The sequence below is a fragment of the Filicampus tigris genome, chromosome 2 (assembly GCF_054856515.1).
Source record: "Filicampus tigris isolate MCC_2025a chromosome 2, RoL_Ftig_1.0, whole genome shotgun sequence".
Lineage (NCBI taxonomy): Eukaryota > Metazoa > Chordata > Actinopteri > Syngnathiformes > Syngnathidae > Filicampus > Filicampus tigris.
Genome location: NC_141218.1, coordinates 36,250,626 through 36,265,248, shown reverse-complemented (window position 1 = coordinate 36,265,248; position 14,623 = coordinate 36,250,626). Strand labels below are relative to the sequence as shown.

At 41.3% G+C, this 14,623-nt stretch overlaps 1 long non-coding RNA gene across 1 annotated transcript in view; it reads left to right on the top strand.

Annotated features, from left to right (window-relative positions):
- Positions 1–7,091, top strand: part of LOC147152230 (uncharacterized) — a 35,448-nt gene extending 28,357 nt beyond the window's left edge. Inside the window, exon 2 of the long non-coding RNA XR_015089873.1 lies at positions 6,847–7,091. This is a non-coding gene — a long non-coding RNA (uncharacterized LOC147152230). The remainder of the gene's footprint in view (positions 1–6,846) is intronic.
- The last annotated feature ends 7,532 nt before the right edge of the window (positions 7,092–14,623 follow it).

The window sequence follows — 14,623 nt, the reverse complement described above, 5'->3', positions numbered from 1 at the left end:
AAAAGGAGACGCATAGTAGTAGTTTGTCTAAGTTTCGAGTCGGAAGCGCTAACAGAAGCCCGTTTAAAATGGTAGTCGGACCAGCCTATAGCCAATTACTATTTGTTCCAGCCAGACAAAATGTATTATGTCCTAACTGTCCTAACCCATTTTTTTACAATGCAAGTCAGCATGCGTTTTTTTTTTTACAGCAGTCAACCCCTAATCCACCCCAACGCCAACCCATGTTGAACTCTAATCGAAGGTGGCATGTTAGTCAGTTTGTTCTCATCTTCTTTCCCAAGAGAGAAAAAAGGCAATAAAACTACCGGCTATAAGAGAAAGAAGAGTAGAAAAAAACACTACAGCGGAGTAGCGTTGGGACAGTCAGAGGAAGTGTCAGAGGCAAGTCACAATTGATCATTTCTTATGTTTCTGACCTCAAATGTTGTTCATTTGAATAAAATTAGTTCAGTCAAATGTTTGTCATCATTATTTGTATGAAAATATTTACATTTTTATTCATTAAATAAATGTTTGGGACTTTAACATCCTGTTGTGGTCATTCAGATACACGCGAGTCACTATTGACAATTTCTTATGTTTCCGACCTCATGTTGTTCATTAAAATAAATTTTGTTAGTTCAAATGTGTCATCATTATTTGTATGAATATGTTTACATTTTTATTTATCTAACAGGTGTTTGGGACTTTTTCCTGTTATGGTCTTTTATAAACAATGTTCATGGGCTCTAATGTTCAATCATCCCAAAAAAAAAAAAAAAACACATAACATAACAAAAATAAGAAGTTCAACACAGGACTTTTTAAACACAGTTTTCGTTGAATGTAAAGACAAAAAACAAAACAAAAAACAAAAAAAACAGCAACACCAGCACAAATACACAGCAAAACTAGCATATCTTGTGAGCTCATGTGCTGGACTGGAAAAATGCTGGAAAAAGCCATACAAAAGGGAGTTTGTAGAATATACAAGAGAGCTATGGAGTGAGGGGACAGAATTGCGCCGTTTATGTGTGCCCATATGTATAATGTGGCTCTTTGCAGTAACACTTCAAAAATTGTGGCTCTAGTTTTAATAAATGAATGCTTTAACACATCCTAGCCTCCCTTAATCAATAGCCATGATAGTTGGCCGTGAAGGCTGAATCAGAGGCTATTTGTGACTATGAACCTACTCATTTTTACACATTTATTAGTTATTATTGAAGAGATTGATGTAGATAATTGTCAGCTCAAACTTAAACAACATTAGTCTGGTAGCGCAATAATTAATACGAATTTTGCTGGAATTAATTTGTCTCATACTGTAAAATTACCTATACCTACACCCAGTATTGTTGGAAGTTAATCGCAGCTCCCAAAACAAAGGTGAGCAACAGCTCTAGTATGTGAGAAAGCATCATCTTTTGCATGCATTGTGGGTCTTGTAATACAAGCTTTGAAAGCATAATATACTAACAGGCTAGATCAGATAAATTGTGTTACAAAAGAAAGATTTGTCACACTTTGTGTTCTAAAAATGAAAAGGAGATCATGTTTGAAAATAATAAAATGTATGATAATGATCTATGATCACCAGTGATATTTTTAGGCATGCTGAGATTACATTTAGGGAAGGACACTTGAGCACCCCCACAAAAAGGAAATAATTATGTGAATCCTGGCCCCTGCTGTGAGAACAACAAGTAGGTGGCCACTTGATTGCAAATTAAAAACAGTTTTGAGGCATGCATTTTTGTTTCGACCAATTATTGTGGTCAACACAACCGAGTAGGTTGAATTTTTCTGCCAGCCCTAGTGCCACACATGTTGGCATATGTAAATTTTATTTGTATTTTTTTTTTTACCTTAAAATATATTTAAAACATTTTCCGACTTGAAACATTCCTCTTGTTTTTCTCAGCTTGTGTCACATGAGAGCTGGGGTCCTGGGAGCTTTGTGAAATACAAAGCAGGTTTAGTCAAAAGTCAGAATCTGCTAACCCTGACATGAGGGAAAGTCTGGCTTTTCCGTTTCAAAAAGGGGAGTAACTCACACCAGAGAAAGAGGGTAACTCTAGCCAGTTTTAGAGAGAGAGGTAACTTAAGCTCTCGGTCGGTTACCGCAGTAACAGACTCTCTGAACCTAACCTGGTCGGGACCAGGTTTATCTCAATGAACCGCAAGTTTCTCTCTGTCTCCGCCCTCTTTCAGAGCCACACACTCCTTTTCATTTCCTCATTCCTTCAGTTCACGAAATATAATAATCTAATCCTCTAAATCCAGATACATTTTTAAGTAGACTATACATCTACAATAGCATCTGTATCTGGCTCCAGATTATTTTATTTTGTGTAACCACCTGACGAAACATAATTGAGTAAAATAAACCATTATTTTTTTCAGTGTACCCCTATGAGATTATGCTGAGGTCTTAACTGTTGGAACAATGTTTTTATATTTCATCAGCTGTTAAGTGTGCTTCTCCCCTGCAAAATTGCACCTAAATGAAATAAATTAATAGGCGGAAGCAAACATTTTTTTTTTTTACTCTGTTACATTATTGTAACTCAGACTTCAGGTTTGGACAGGTTTAGAGTTTGATTAGCCTCCTTTGTGAAACGGACCCCAGGTCTGGGTCATGTTAGTCTTCATTGTTGCTTATGGGAACAAATACTTTCATCTCCAGAGCTTTGCGGGGTTATTAATATTGCTGTTGGCGTACAAAAAAAGCCCAAACTGTTTTACTCCTTACTTTCAGACTTTCTTGTACTCTTCCAACCACAGGGACATCATGTCATTAAAACCAAATGAGCAAGTGATTACACTCTGAAGCATTTCCTCTATATCTTTGTATCCTAGCAAGAAGAGACCCTATGCTGTTACTCTTGTATTATTCAGTGCGCCAGTCTAGTCTCAGTCATCCTAATGCTGCCATCTCTTCACAGAGTGGCGTGTCTCTTAACAGAGGCCTTATTAGCATTCTAAGGGAGGGATAACACTTCTGCGTTATTATGCACTGTTTTTCCACACAGCAACACATCTGTTGAACTTGTTTTTTCTTTCCAATTTCTCTACTTCTTTGCTGTCCATCCGTCTGACATCTCACCTTCTTTCCTTCCCCTTTCTGATCCTCACTGTTTCTCAAAATCTTCCCTATATTTCTTGCTCCCTGAAATCACTCATGTCATCAAATTTTCTCATTTTACTCCAGCATTCTTTCTCCTCAGTTGTCTTTGCCCGGAGCTAAGTTACCATCCAACTGTCAAACTGATTTTCTTGCAGCACTTGAAATCAACCCCAAACATAGAACAAATGAATATGTTTCTATAGATGTCTGCACTGAAGCAACTCACAAAGCTTTGTGACTGCAGAGCTGCTTCATCAGAAAATTACAAACATTTTTGCAGAAAAATCTTTTTCTCTGTGCATAGGTGGTCTTTGGTTCATAACAAGGTGTAACTGAATTTGTGCGTTTGTAAGTGTAAGTTGTAAATATTTGTATTAAAAACACTTGAATATCAAACAATACAATGAAAAACAGCAGTAATGGATATACAGTATATACAGAGGATTTCCAAAAGAGGCCTACAGTTTTTATTATGGGAAAATGATAGCTTTATTTAAAGGGAACTCAACCCAAACATATTATTTTCCAGAATACAGGAAGTCCTCACTTTACAAACGAGTTCCCTTCCTAAACTGGCGGTGTAACCCGAATTTCAATGTATGCCGGATTTCAAGTCGAAATTTACGTCAAACGACATAGGATAAAAAAACGAAAATACATTAAAATAAAAACATAATATGCTTTAATTACCATTCCTGCTGAGAGGTGGATAGAGCGAAATGAGAGAAGGGTAAAAAAAGTCAAAGCTACTCGGCACGCACAGACACGATTCAGACACACTGCGAATGGAACGACATGGAATGCTGGTCTTTGTAGTACAGGAAGTGCTTGTATGCGAAAGTGCGTTGTTTGATGCGCACCCCACCACAAATACACAAGCAGAGAATAAACAAGCTGAGAGACACAGCACAAAAGCACACTTTTAAAGAGAGGAGGAAACTGGCTGCTTCATTCCTGTGTTGAGTGACATGAATATCAAGTGTTTTATTGACAGTTGAAAGTAACAAGCAGAAATGAAATCTTTGAGTTCATGACGCCGTGTGTCAGGGTTCACAGTTGTCTATTAAAATGCCAGAGCAACACTGTCCACTCATTCATGTAAATGGATTCATCAGAATATTTCGGAAATTAGAATTTTGACCTTATACCAAACATTGACTGCATGTAAACGTAGTCACTCAGGTGCTGGGGACAAAATGGCAGAAGAGGCACGGGTGTCGTAAAGTCGAAATGTTGTAAGTCACCTACGTCATAATTCGAGGACTTCCTTTATGTTCCGTGTAGGCCCACTAGTGGAATTACGGCATTCTGACTAATGTTGCGTTTGTGGAATAAGAGTTAATCCATCCACTTTTAGCCATCTCAGGAGGCAGCCATTTTGTTGCTCAGTTGCTCAAGACTCAGATAACGACCAATCATGGCTCAGCTTCAGAAAACAGGTGAGTCAAGATTGGTTTGTTATCTGAGCCCTGAGCAACTTCGTTGTCATCTTCAGTCGACAGAAGTGAAGGAAAAAGTTTGGGTTGACTTCCCTTTTAAATCCCAATTAGACAAATGACCATTACAATACAATCTCTTATGTGCTCAAACCACAGGCATTCTGCATTTACACATTCCTGAAGCACACTTTGACAGAGAGGTCTTTATTTTTATCAATTACTTGCCTTCATGAATTCACGCATTATTGATAGTGCATGGTTTTCTTGACTGTATGCTGCGTACATGAAGTCAACACTCTCCTTTTTCAAATGCCAAATTTCTAATGAAAAAAAATTAAGGATTAAGATAAATCATTTAAGAACTTCCAGCTACGGTATGACCGTGCGCTGTGCCCATCCCATGGATCTCCACAGCGGCGGTGGCCGCTGGGACACCGCAGTGGCAGCAGTCTGACTGCGTGCGGTCGGTGATTCGACCAACACCTAGCCAGAGAACCGACGTGATCCGGCTCTAGACCAAAGACAGAACTGGCCAAGTACATCTAATGCCAACATTGAGCCAACAAGTTCAACACACAAATGAACATATCCAGCTAATATTTAGCTTATGGCATACACAGCTGCAGCATATGCATTACTGTACATACAGCATATGGTTACATACTGTAGACTTCTTAGGTTGGATGGACTTTCCTTGCTTGCCATTAAAATGGAGCGTTGTGTTTCCATCCATCCATTATCTACACCGCTTTTCCTCACAAGGGTCGCGGAGCGTGCTGGAGCCTGGAGCAGTCTTCGGGCAGTAGGCGGGGGACACCCTGAATTGGTTGCAGGGCACACAGAGACAAACAAACATCTGCACTCACAATCACACCTAGGGGCAATTTAGAGTGTCCAATCAATTTACCATGCATGTTTTTGGAATGTGGGAGGAAACCGGAGTACCCGGAGAAAACCCACGCAGGCACGGGGAGAACATGCAAACTCCACACAGGGAGGCCGGGATCGAACCCACGACCTCTGAACTGTGAGGCGGACGTGCTAACCAGTCAATCACCGTGCCGCCAGCGTTGTGTTTGTCATATATAATTTATTTCTAAAGAAAGACATTAGATTAGCCCGTCAAATGGTGTTCAGTATGCTTTCAGTCATAAAGCTCTTGAGAAAAATAATATTAAACATCCATCCATCCATTATCTGTACCGCTTCTCCTCACAAGGGTCGCGGGGCGTGCTGGAGCCTATCCCAGCTGTCTTTGGGCAGTAGGCGGGGGACACCCTGAACTGGTTGCCAGCCAATCGCAGGGCACACAGAGACAAACATCCGCACTCACAATCACACCTAGGGCCAATTTAGAGTATCCAATCAACTTACCATGCATGTTTTTGGAATGTGGGAGGAAACCGGAGTGCCCGGAGAAAACCCACGCAGGCACGGGGAGAACATGCAAACTCCACACAGGGAGGCCGGAGCCGGGATCGAACCCGCGACCTCTGAACTGTGAGGCGGACGTGCTAACCAGTCAATCACCGTGCCGCCAGCGTTGTGTTTGTCATATATAATTTATTTCTAAAGAAAGACATTAGATTAGCCCGTCAAATGGTGTTCAGTATGCTTTCAGTCATAAAGCTCTTGAGAAAAATAATATTAAACAATAATAGAAAAAATATAAAAGTAAATATACGGGTTAAAAACAGCCCTTTGAGTAATTCATAGTAAAAATCTCAAACAGTACACAATTCATGAAATTAAAGGACAGAGAAATGCATGTGATTCGTCCAAAAATAACCCCTTTTTTTTGTCTTAATCGGTATCGAGAATCGTTAGGAACCGAAATCGAATCAAAGAACCGTAATCTGAACTGCAATCGTCCAAATTCAAATGATGTCCAACCCTACCTGCAATGTATGTACAGTATGCGCAATATATTGCACATTGAATATAATTGATTGCGTGTATTTTATTGCACAGTGTCCAACAGTATCTTCCTCACACCTTGTGGGGAAATGTTATATAAGTGAATGCCAAACGGCATAAAAGATGATCTGAACTTGTTTCTTCCAGCAGCGAAGCTGAGTAAGCAGTATGAGAAAGAGCCCTTTTGTTGCTGCAGAGTGTCTTGAAGAGATGTAAATATTTGTCCAAGACGGAGAGAAGTTTGCTCAGTGACCTCTGGTCCCTCACTGACTCAAACGTCTCCATTTCAGTCCCGTAGTGTTACAGATTTTCTTGATGAGTTTACTGATCTCTTTTCTTTTTCTTCCATCTCTGGCACTGATGCTGCTCCCCCAGCAGAAAACAGCAAAATAGATGGCACTTGCTACCAACATCTTGCTGGACACATTGAAGGATCTGAGCTTTCTCAGAAAATGCAGTCTGCTCATTCCCTCTCCAAACCCACCTCTTGCCCAGAATCATCAGAGATTGGCTCCAGTTCACCCACGACGCTGAACAGAAATAAACTTTTCAAAAAAATGAATGCATGAATAATGTATGTAAATTGTACAGATTGGTTATACCAATAAATATTTTTTTACAAATGTTGGTTTGGAGCGGTTGAGTGCATGATCAACAGATGACTCAATTGATTGCTGCTTTGGTCCGGTGGCTGCACGGCTACTGCACCTAGTGGCGGCTAAACTGCGAATGATAGTCGGCAGCTTGTGCAAACTCCTCTCACATTATCATGCTTTTCCTAATTTTCATTGTTCAAATGATTCAACAGGATTGTTGTGTTGCCGCTTTTTGAGGACTGACCTTGCACAACGGCTTCATTTACTCTGTCACTTTGGAGATACCCCCACACAAGCATGGGTGAGGAGTGATTTTATAGAAATAGCTTTCTTCTTGGAAAGATCACGCCAAGTCATGGCTGCTCATCAGCTGCACGTTTAATTGCACGTTGGGTCATTGTTTACTTCTTGTTTGTTTTATTTTGTGTTTATCTTAAATGTGCTAACAAAAGTTAGAGAAGGAAAAACTGGATTCTACCAAGTGGCCTGGTGGTTGGAGACCACCATCCTGACTAAAAACCTCACTTAACGGACACACACATCATGGTCTCTCAGTCAAATAGTGAAGGGTGGGATATTCCTGAATTTTTTTTTTTTCTTGTTTACAGCTGTTGGGGCTCGGTACTGGCAAGCTAGCTACCAACGTGCTTTGGCTGGCTACTTGTGCGCCTAAACACATGGAGTTGCTCCTAAAGGCCTAGATCAGGGGTCACCAATTCCGGTCCTCGAGGGCACCTGTGCTACAGGTTTTCTATCTCTCCCTGCTGTAACACACCTGTTAAAATGATCAGCTCATCAGCAAGCTCTTGAGTAAGGCTATGCAGGAAAGCTTGACTTAAAGAGACACTTGGGTGAGCTTAACATTGGCACTTATATATATATATATATATATATATATATATATATATATATATATATAATAGGTTTGGATGTAAAAATGACATCAGTACTAAAGTGCCCCGCCCCAAAAGACTCTATCGTGATTTAAGGTCTTTTTTGTGATTAGATTCACAACAAATTGCCCCGCCCCCTTTTGGGGCGAGGCTTATGTTATGTTTTCGGTCTCAGCGGTCTACGTCACGGGAGGGAGGCAAGCGTGGTAATATTGCTCGCTTTGTCAGTTCTGTTGTCTAAAACCAAGACCGATCACCACCAAAATGCAAATGCACATTACTTCTCTTGTCCATTTCAACCTGTGAAAGTATAAAAGTGTTCTGCACAATAGTTTGGATTCATTGACTAAAAACGTGATCTCATCATGATCACCGCCACAAAATAAAAAATACTGTGGCGATTGCTCCTCCACTTTCACAAGCTCAAGCGAACAAGAGCATGAATGCGCACACAAACCCCGACTAGTTATATTCCGGAAATTTAGCTACGCTAAACTCGTGTCAACTCCCAGGAGGGAGACGGCGGCCTGCAGCGAGCAGCAGGGCAGGCAGATTCGATCTTTATACCCCCAACCCCTTCCCTCCCCGGCTCAAGGTAGGATAACGGGGCGGCTAATAGCAACAACTAGTTTCAGGCCGTTAAAACAAAAGGCGTGAGCACAACAACAACATTAGCTCCTGACTGTCCGTTCAGCGTGTGGAGGTTAACATGAGCCTGCGTCTTCATGTCGTGGGGTTGCCTCCCAAGCAGTCGTGTGCGGTGTCCGACACCGCTTGCAGCCGCCAGCTTCGGCGTGAGTGAAGCAGCGTGAGAGTAAGGTAAGCCCTCATCGAACAAGCGCCAATGTTCACCGAACAAAACGTTCCAGTGAGGTTGACTGCACAGCAGAGTGTGGCCGCATTGGAACGTGCCATTTCGGCTGTTACGTTCCAAATTGGACGGCGTGTTGTAGGTCGAAAAACTGGGGCCATTCCTCATTCAAATAATTGTGTACGTCTACTCATTCCCGCTTCAGTCTCTGTAAATACCCTGACTGGTGTTTAATGCCTCACCCGTCCTAAACGTGATCAGCAAAGAAGCAGTGTTTTTTTTTTTTTTTCAAACAAAGAATCAGTGTGCGCTCGTCCCAGCATAAAGCTATGTAGCTCTGCTCACTTCCACATTTCCTCATTCTCATATAAATCAGCCACGGAGAGGTTAATCCTTTTGATATGTTGAAGTGGGCATTAGTAGGGATGTCCACATAAATTTTGGTGCCAATTGAATGCCGTTTTTGGACGTTATAAGCAATGAAAGTACAATGATTTCCAATGAAGAGTTTGTAATCGGTTCCTCCCGTGACTCCGGCCGAACAAGGATAGAACGGTATGGGGCGCGGCCATTGGCCTAATTAACAAGAGGTGTTATTCATGGAGTCACTTATTTCCTAATTCCTCCAAAATTAATGGATAAAATAGAAAATGGCAACTCTTTTCATTTTCCAGATCAAAAAATATATAAAATGAACTTACTAGTGAAAACATGGCCATCCTGGCCCCACCATCCCTTTAAAGCGGAAGTCAACCCGAACATATTTTTTTGAGAATATTTTCTATGCAGGCCCACTAATTGAAACACAGCATTCTGATCAATATAGTGTTTGTGGAATATGAGGTAAGCAACAAAATCCATCCATTTTTAACCTCTCTGGGGGGGCCATTTTGTCATTTATGTAGACAGAAAATGTCATTACAACTACTCAGGGCTCAGGTAATGACCAATCATGTCTCAGCTTCAGAAAACAGTTCAGCCGTCATTTTTAGTCGACATAAGTGACAGAGATGGCTAAAAACGGGTGGATTTTGTCGTTTACTTTAGATTTTGTTAATCACATCGCCTCTTTTCAACGAATGGGCTTGCATAGAACATATTCCTGAAAAAAATATTTTTGGTTGACTTACCCTTAGAAGTGCAACTCAGCAGTGGAAGCTCTCTGCAATGCAGGGGAAAGTTTAACCACAGCTGCTGTGGCCATTGCATTCTTCAAGGGCGAGATTGTTTCAGTGAAGAAATATAGTCTAAGCAGCACCAATGCTAATCTCCTCATGATTTTGTTTACAAGCTTTCAGCTGTTGTGCTTTAATCACATTGAAACTTAAAGTAGCTGCTGTTGTCCACAATAGTTACAGCCTGTGTAAATTTGCCACGATGGGTCTGCAAGATCATTTTGCAGTATCACAATGCTTTGCAAGGTAATCCAGTAATTGTCAGGAAGTGTCAATGAGGGCTTTCATTTGAGAAGATACTGCAGTGATAAACCTGCAAGCAATCCAATAAGTTGTGATGAGTGCAAAGTCAGGGAACATTTTAAATGGGATGCCACCAAAGCTTGTACAAAACGATTGCCTTAATACTGAGCTGTGTGTGCTATTGCCTAAAATAGCAGTCGCCCCCCTCCTCACCAATACTTAGGTTCTTGTCTCAAAAATAGATGTCTCCCCACTCCATCCATAATCTTCTGATTGTCACCACTTGCTGTCTAGAATATTTGCTTGTTTAGCTGCTCTTTTCTCGTACCCTCCTATCTGTGTTCAGTTTACCGTTATTAGTGACCACTTTCACGTAGGTTCAGTGTGAATCTTTCTGTGTTTTTGCACCTTCTCCATGAGTAATTGTCAAGAATGCTTTCCCCTGTGTCTGCTGGGCTCTCATCATATTGCCGGGGGTTGTTTGGGCACAGCAAAATTGTTCATGGCCCAGCAAGCTAACACGTAAGCAGCCTTGGAATGTAGTGGAAGCGTAATAGAACGTGATCCCGTGTGTGTGCGCGTGCGTGTGTGAGTGTGTGAGTGGGTGTGCATGCTCATATATGTCTGTGTTTTTTGACACATTCATAAAATATGGGAATGGGTGGGTGTTAGCAAGGGAGCTTGTATTATTCTTTTTTCTTTCTCTCTGTCGCTATTTTCAGTTATGAAATAAATGTGTGAACTGAATGCAAATAATGTGATTAGACATGCTTGGAATGAAGCCACATTGAGGATTATTTGCTCGTGAATTGAAAAAACTACTGTAAATAGAAAGAGTTCATTTTCCGCCTGATTATTTGCTCCTGTTTTTGTATATTTTGTTTTCCCTCCATCTTATGAATGAGGACTAAATCGCACCTGCTATTAATGTGAGTGGGAATGCCTTTCTGTGTCCGCATGGGCCCCGTGATTGACTGGTGATGAAAGTACGGTGTAAGGCCTTCACATGCAAAGTAAGCCGCTAGTCCGATTTTTATTGTATTATAAAACTATTTTTCCGACATCACGAGGCCACATAAAAAACACATTAGCGGGCAAGGATGTACCATTACTCCAAACTATGAAGTAAGAATTAATCCACAAAATGGGAAATTGTGCATATTATTCCTGAATATGAATGATGCAAGTATCAAAAACTGTCACAAGATAAAGGAGATCAGCCATATAAGCATAGCACAAGGAAATCTGTTTTTGGTGGCATGCTTCTATTTTTTTGCATTGGATTGCAACAATGCCGATGCATTTATCCTGTTGGTAAGCCTGTTTATCACCCTTTTACTGTAAATGGTGCCACATTTTGTAAGGAACATGCATTTGGGGGATGAGCAGCAGAGCGTAAGGTGTGCCCATGAAACATTTGCCAAAATGGCAACGATCGATGTGAGGTTGTTGCAATAAGTCTTCCGCACCGATCGACTGACGTGGACCACTTCCCTGGAGGCGTTCCTGTAGTGGTTTCTGTGTCTACCGACTGGGATAACTCCTCAGGAAGAAACATCTACCTAAAGTGCTTTATTTGTATTAAATGGACTCTCAGAATGTTTTAATTAATATTGTACAGCACTATACTAGGTGATAAAGTTCCCCACTTGACATTCTTTTCAGCGTGGTTGTCCTGGAAGTGGGATTCCTTCATCTGTGGTCCCTTCTCAAGGTTTCTTTCGTTTCCCTCCCAAATGCGTTCCTATCCTGGTTGTTTTTTTTTGTTTTTTGTACAGTAGTCTTTTTGAACCGTTGGTCTGTGCAGCACTTTGAGGCTCTTCTAAAAAATGAAAGGCTGTACAAATGCACTTGACTTAACATCAGTGCAGCCCTGATTAATAAAACCTATGCCCTGGCCAGGCCATATGGACTTCAAAATATATATACAAAAAAAATAATAAAAATCTCCATCCAATTTACTAATGGCACTTCATTGAAGTCCTGTAATACCATCGGTCGAGACTGAAGAAAATGATCCTGACCGAGAGCCAATCGCTGGCTTCTCAACATTTAATATTGACAAAAGTATCCAGCAGTAACCAGCTTGGTAAATAATAATTAGTTGTAGTGGTAAACTAAACATGACTCTGTGAGAGCTTTTTTGGAATGTGTTGCAGGTATCAAATTTGAAATGAGAAAAAAAAAACATTTCAACATTAATATGTTGTTTTTATAGTGTATTAATTTGAATAACAACAATAAAACATGCACTGTATTTTATAAGTATTTATATATTTATTTCCTCTATGTAGAGAAACAAAAAATATTACCATAAGTACAGAAGCCTTAAAGAGGTAGTCGACCCCAAAATTGTCTTTACAATAATATGTCCAATCATGGCTCACCTGTTTTCTGAAGCTGAGCCGTGATTGGTTGTTACCTGAGCCCTGAGCAACTGTGATGCCATTCTCGGTCGACAGCAAGTGTCAAAATGGCTGCCTCCTGTGATAGATAAAAACAGGTGGATTTTGGGTTGACTTCCTCCTCAAATTGAACTTTTAATAATTTAAAGGTTTTTATCCCAAAAGGCTTTTAGGGTTTGTTTTTTCTCCTGTGTGGAAGTCAACCCAAACATATTTTTTCAAGATTATGTTCTATGCAGGCCCACTAGTTGAAACTATTGTGTTTGTGGAATAAGAGTTAAGAAGCAAAATCCACCTGTATTTAGCCGTCTCAGGGGGCGCCAATTTTGTCACTTCTGTCGACTGAAAATGACATCATAGTTGCTCAGATCTCAGATAACGACCAATCATGGCTCAGCTTCAGAAAACAGGTGAGCTGTGATTGCTCGTTACCTGAGCCCTGAGCATCTGTAATGTCATTATCAGTTCCTTAAGATGATCCTATTCCTTAAGAGCGTGTTTGTGTTGTCTCTCCTTGTTCTGCTTCTCTCAGATCTCAGGATGGAATTTCTGAAGCGCGTACCGACGCGTCATATGAAGCCTCGCTGTCCCGAGAAGTGGTTCACATGTGAGCGCAATTAATGAACAGACAAAGGAAATGTGTGTAAATATTATTTTGCCCAATTTCCCGTGACAAATATGTTTATTCATGGACTTCAAGAGAATATGTGAAGCTATCAGAGCTGGGCAGTCCGTCCCTGGGCATGGCCGGAGGTTGATTTTAGTCCGGCCCACTAATTGGCCCTCATGCGTGTGACGTGCTCGCGAGGTGGCCAAAAATCATCTCTGCCTACTCTGTGAAAGGCTTCTTTTTAGGCTTCTTTCTACTCCCGCGTCTGCGCGAGCGACAACTACTGTTATAGGGTTTATGGTATTGCCCCCTTGCCTCCTCTTGTAATGGTATGCCCCAGTTGCAGGTGGGAGGCACGGGTTACGTGACGTGACAATGAGGAAATACAAACACGCTTGAGCGCACGTTGCTGTCTCACATGTTGCGATAACATACAGTTTCCCACACGGATACAGATGAGCCACGCATCTCGTTGCTGCTGCTGCAAAGTCCCATCACTCAAAGTAAACAAGCTACTCACCCACGTTCCCCTTTAGCCACCACCTTCCAGAACGTTTTCGCAATAAAATTAAATGCATCATCTAGTCATCTTGGTCCCTTTATGGCTGTAGCAGGCACGCTGGCACATCAAGGTGGAGTTCATGCACTTTTTCTGGCGTTCCCTACTTCCGGAAATACACCTTGGCAAACCTGCATTGTATAGTGGTTTAATGGTATGCTTTTATTTTGAAGGCCGGGAAGGAGGGGAAGTGTGCAAAATAAATAAGTAACTTGACTGCGACTTCTGGCCGTCTGTTGGAAATAATCAAATCCAACCCCGGGGCTCGCAATGCAAGTAAGCACATGCAGTTGGGTAAGTACTACTGGTGCATTTGAAGCGTGTCCACAGCGGGTTCGAATAGTAAATCAGCCAGCTAATGATCTTTAAAAAGCCTCTGCCGTTAGCGTCCCTCCCGCAGTGATGTCAATCACGGACGTTTTTTTTTTTGGGGGGGGGGGGGTCGTGGGGCGGAATGGGGCTTGGGACGACAATGTTTATCAAGGGTGGAGGGTCGCGGCCGGACCGGCAAAAAAATGGTCAAGTGCCCAGCTCTGGAAGCTTTATATTACTGTATAGTTGGAGAAAAAAAAACAGCTAGATAATGAAGCAAAACAATGATTGTCATGGCTGGTGGCCCTATCAAATGATTGGTTGAAAACAAGGGAGTTGGAGATGAGAACAAACTTGTTCCATTCTCCTGCCTTGCCAGTCAGGGTAGAAGGTAAGCACCATAGTACAAGGTAGGCAAATTACACAGGACGTGTCAAATTGTATTTTAGTCTGTACTGCAAGCTGCTAAAAATGAATTGCTGTAGTGTGAACACCCCCGAAAATAATCTAAATCAAGCATTTTTGGTAACCAGAATTGAAACAAGGAACCG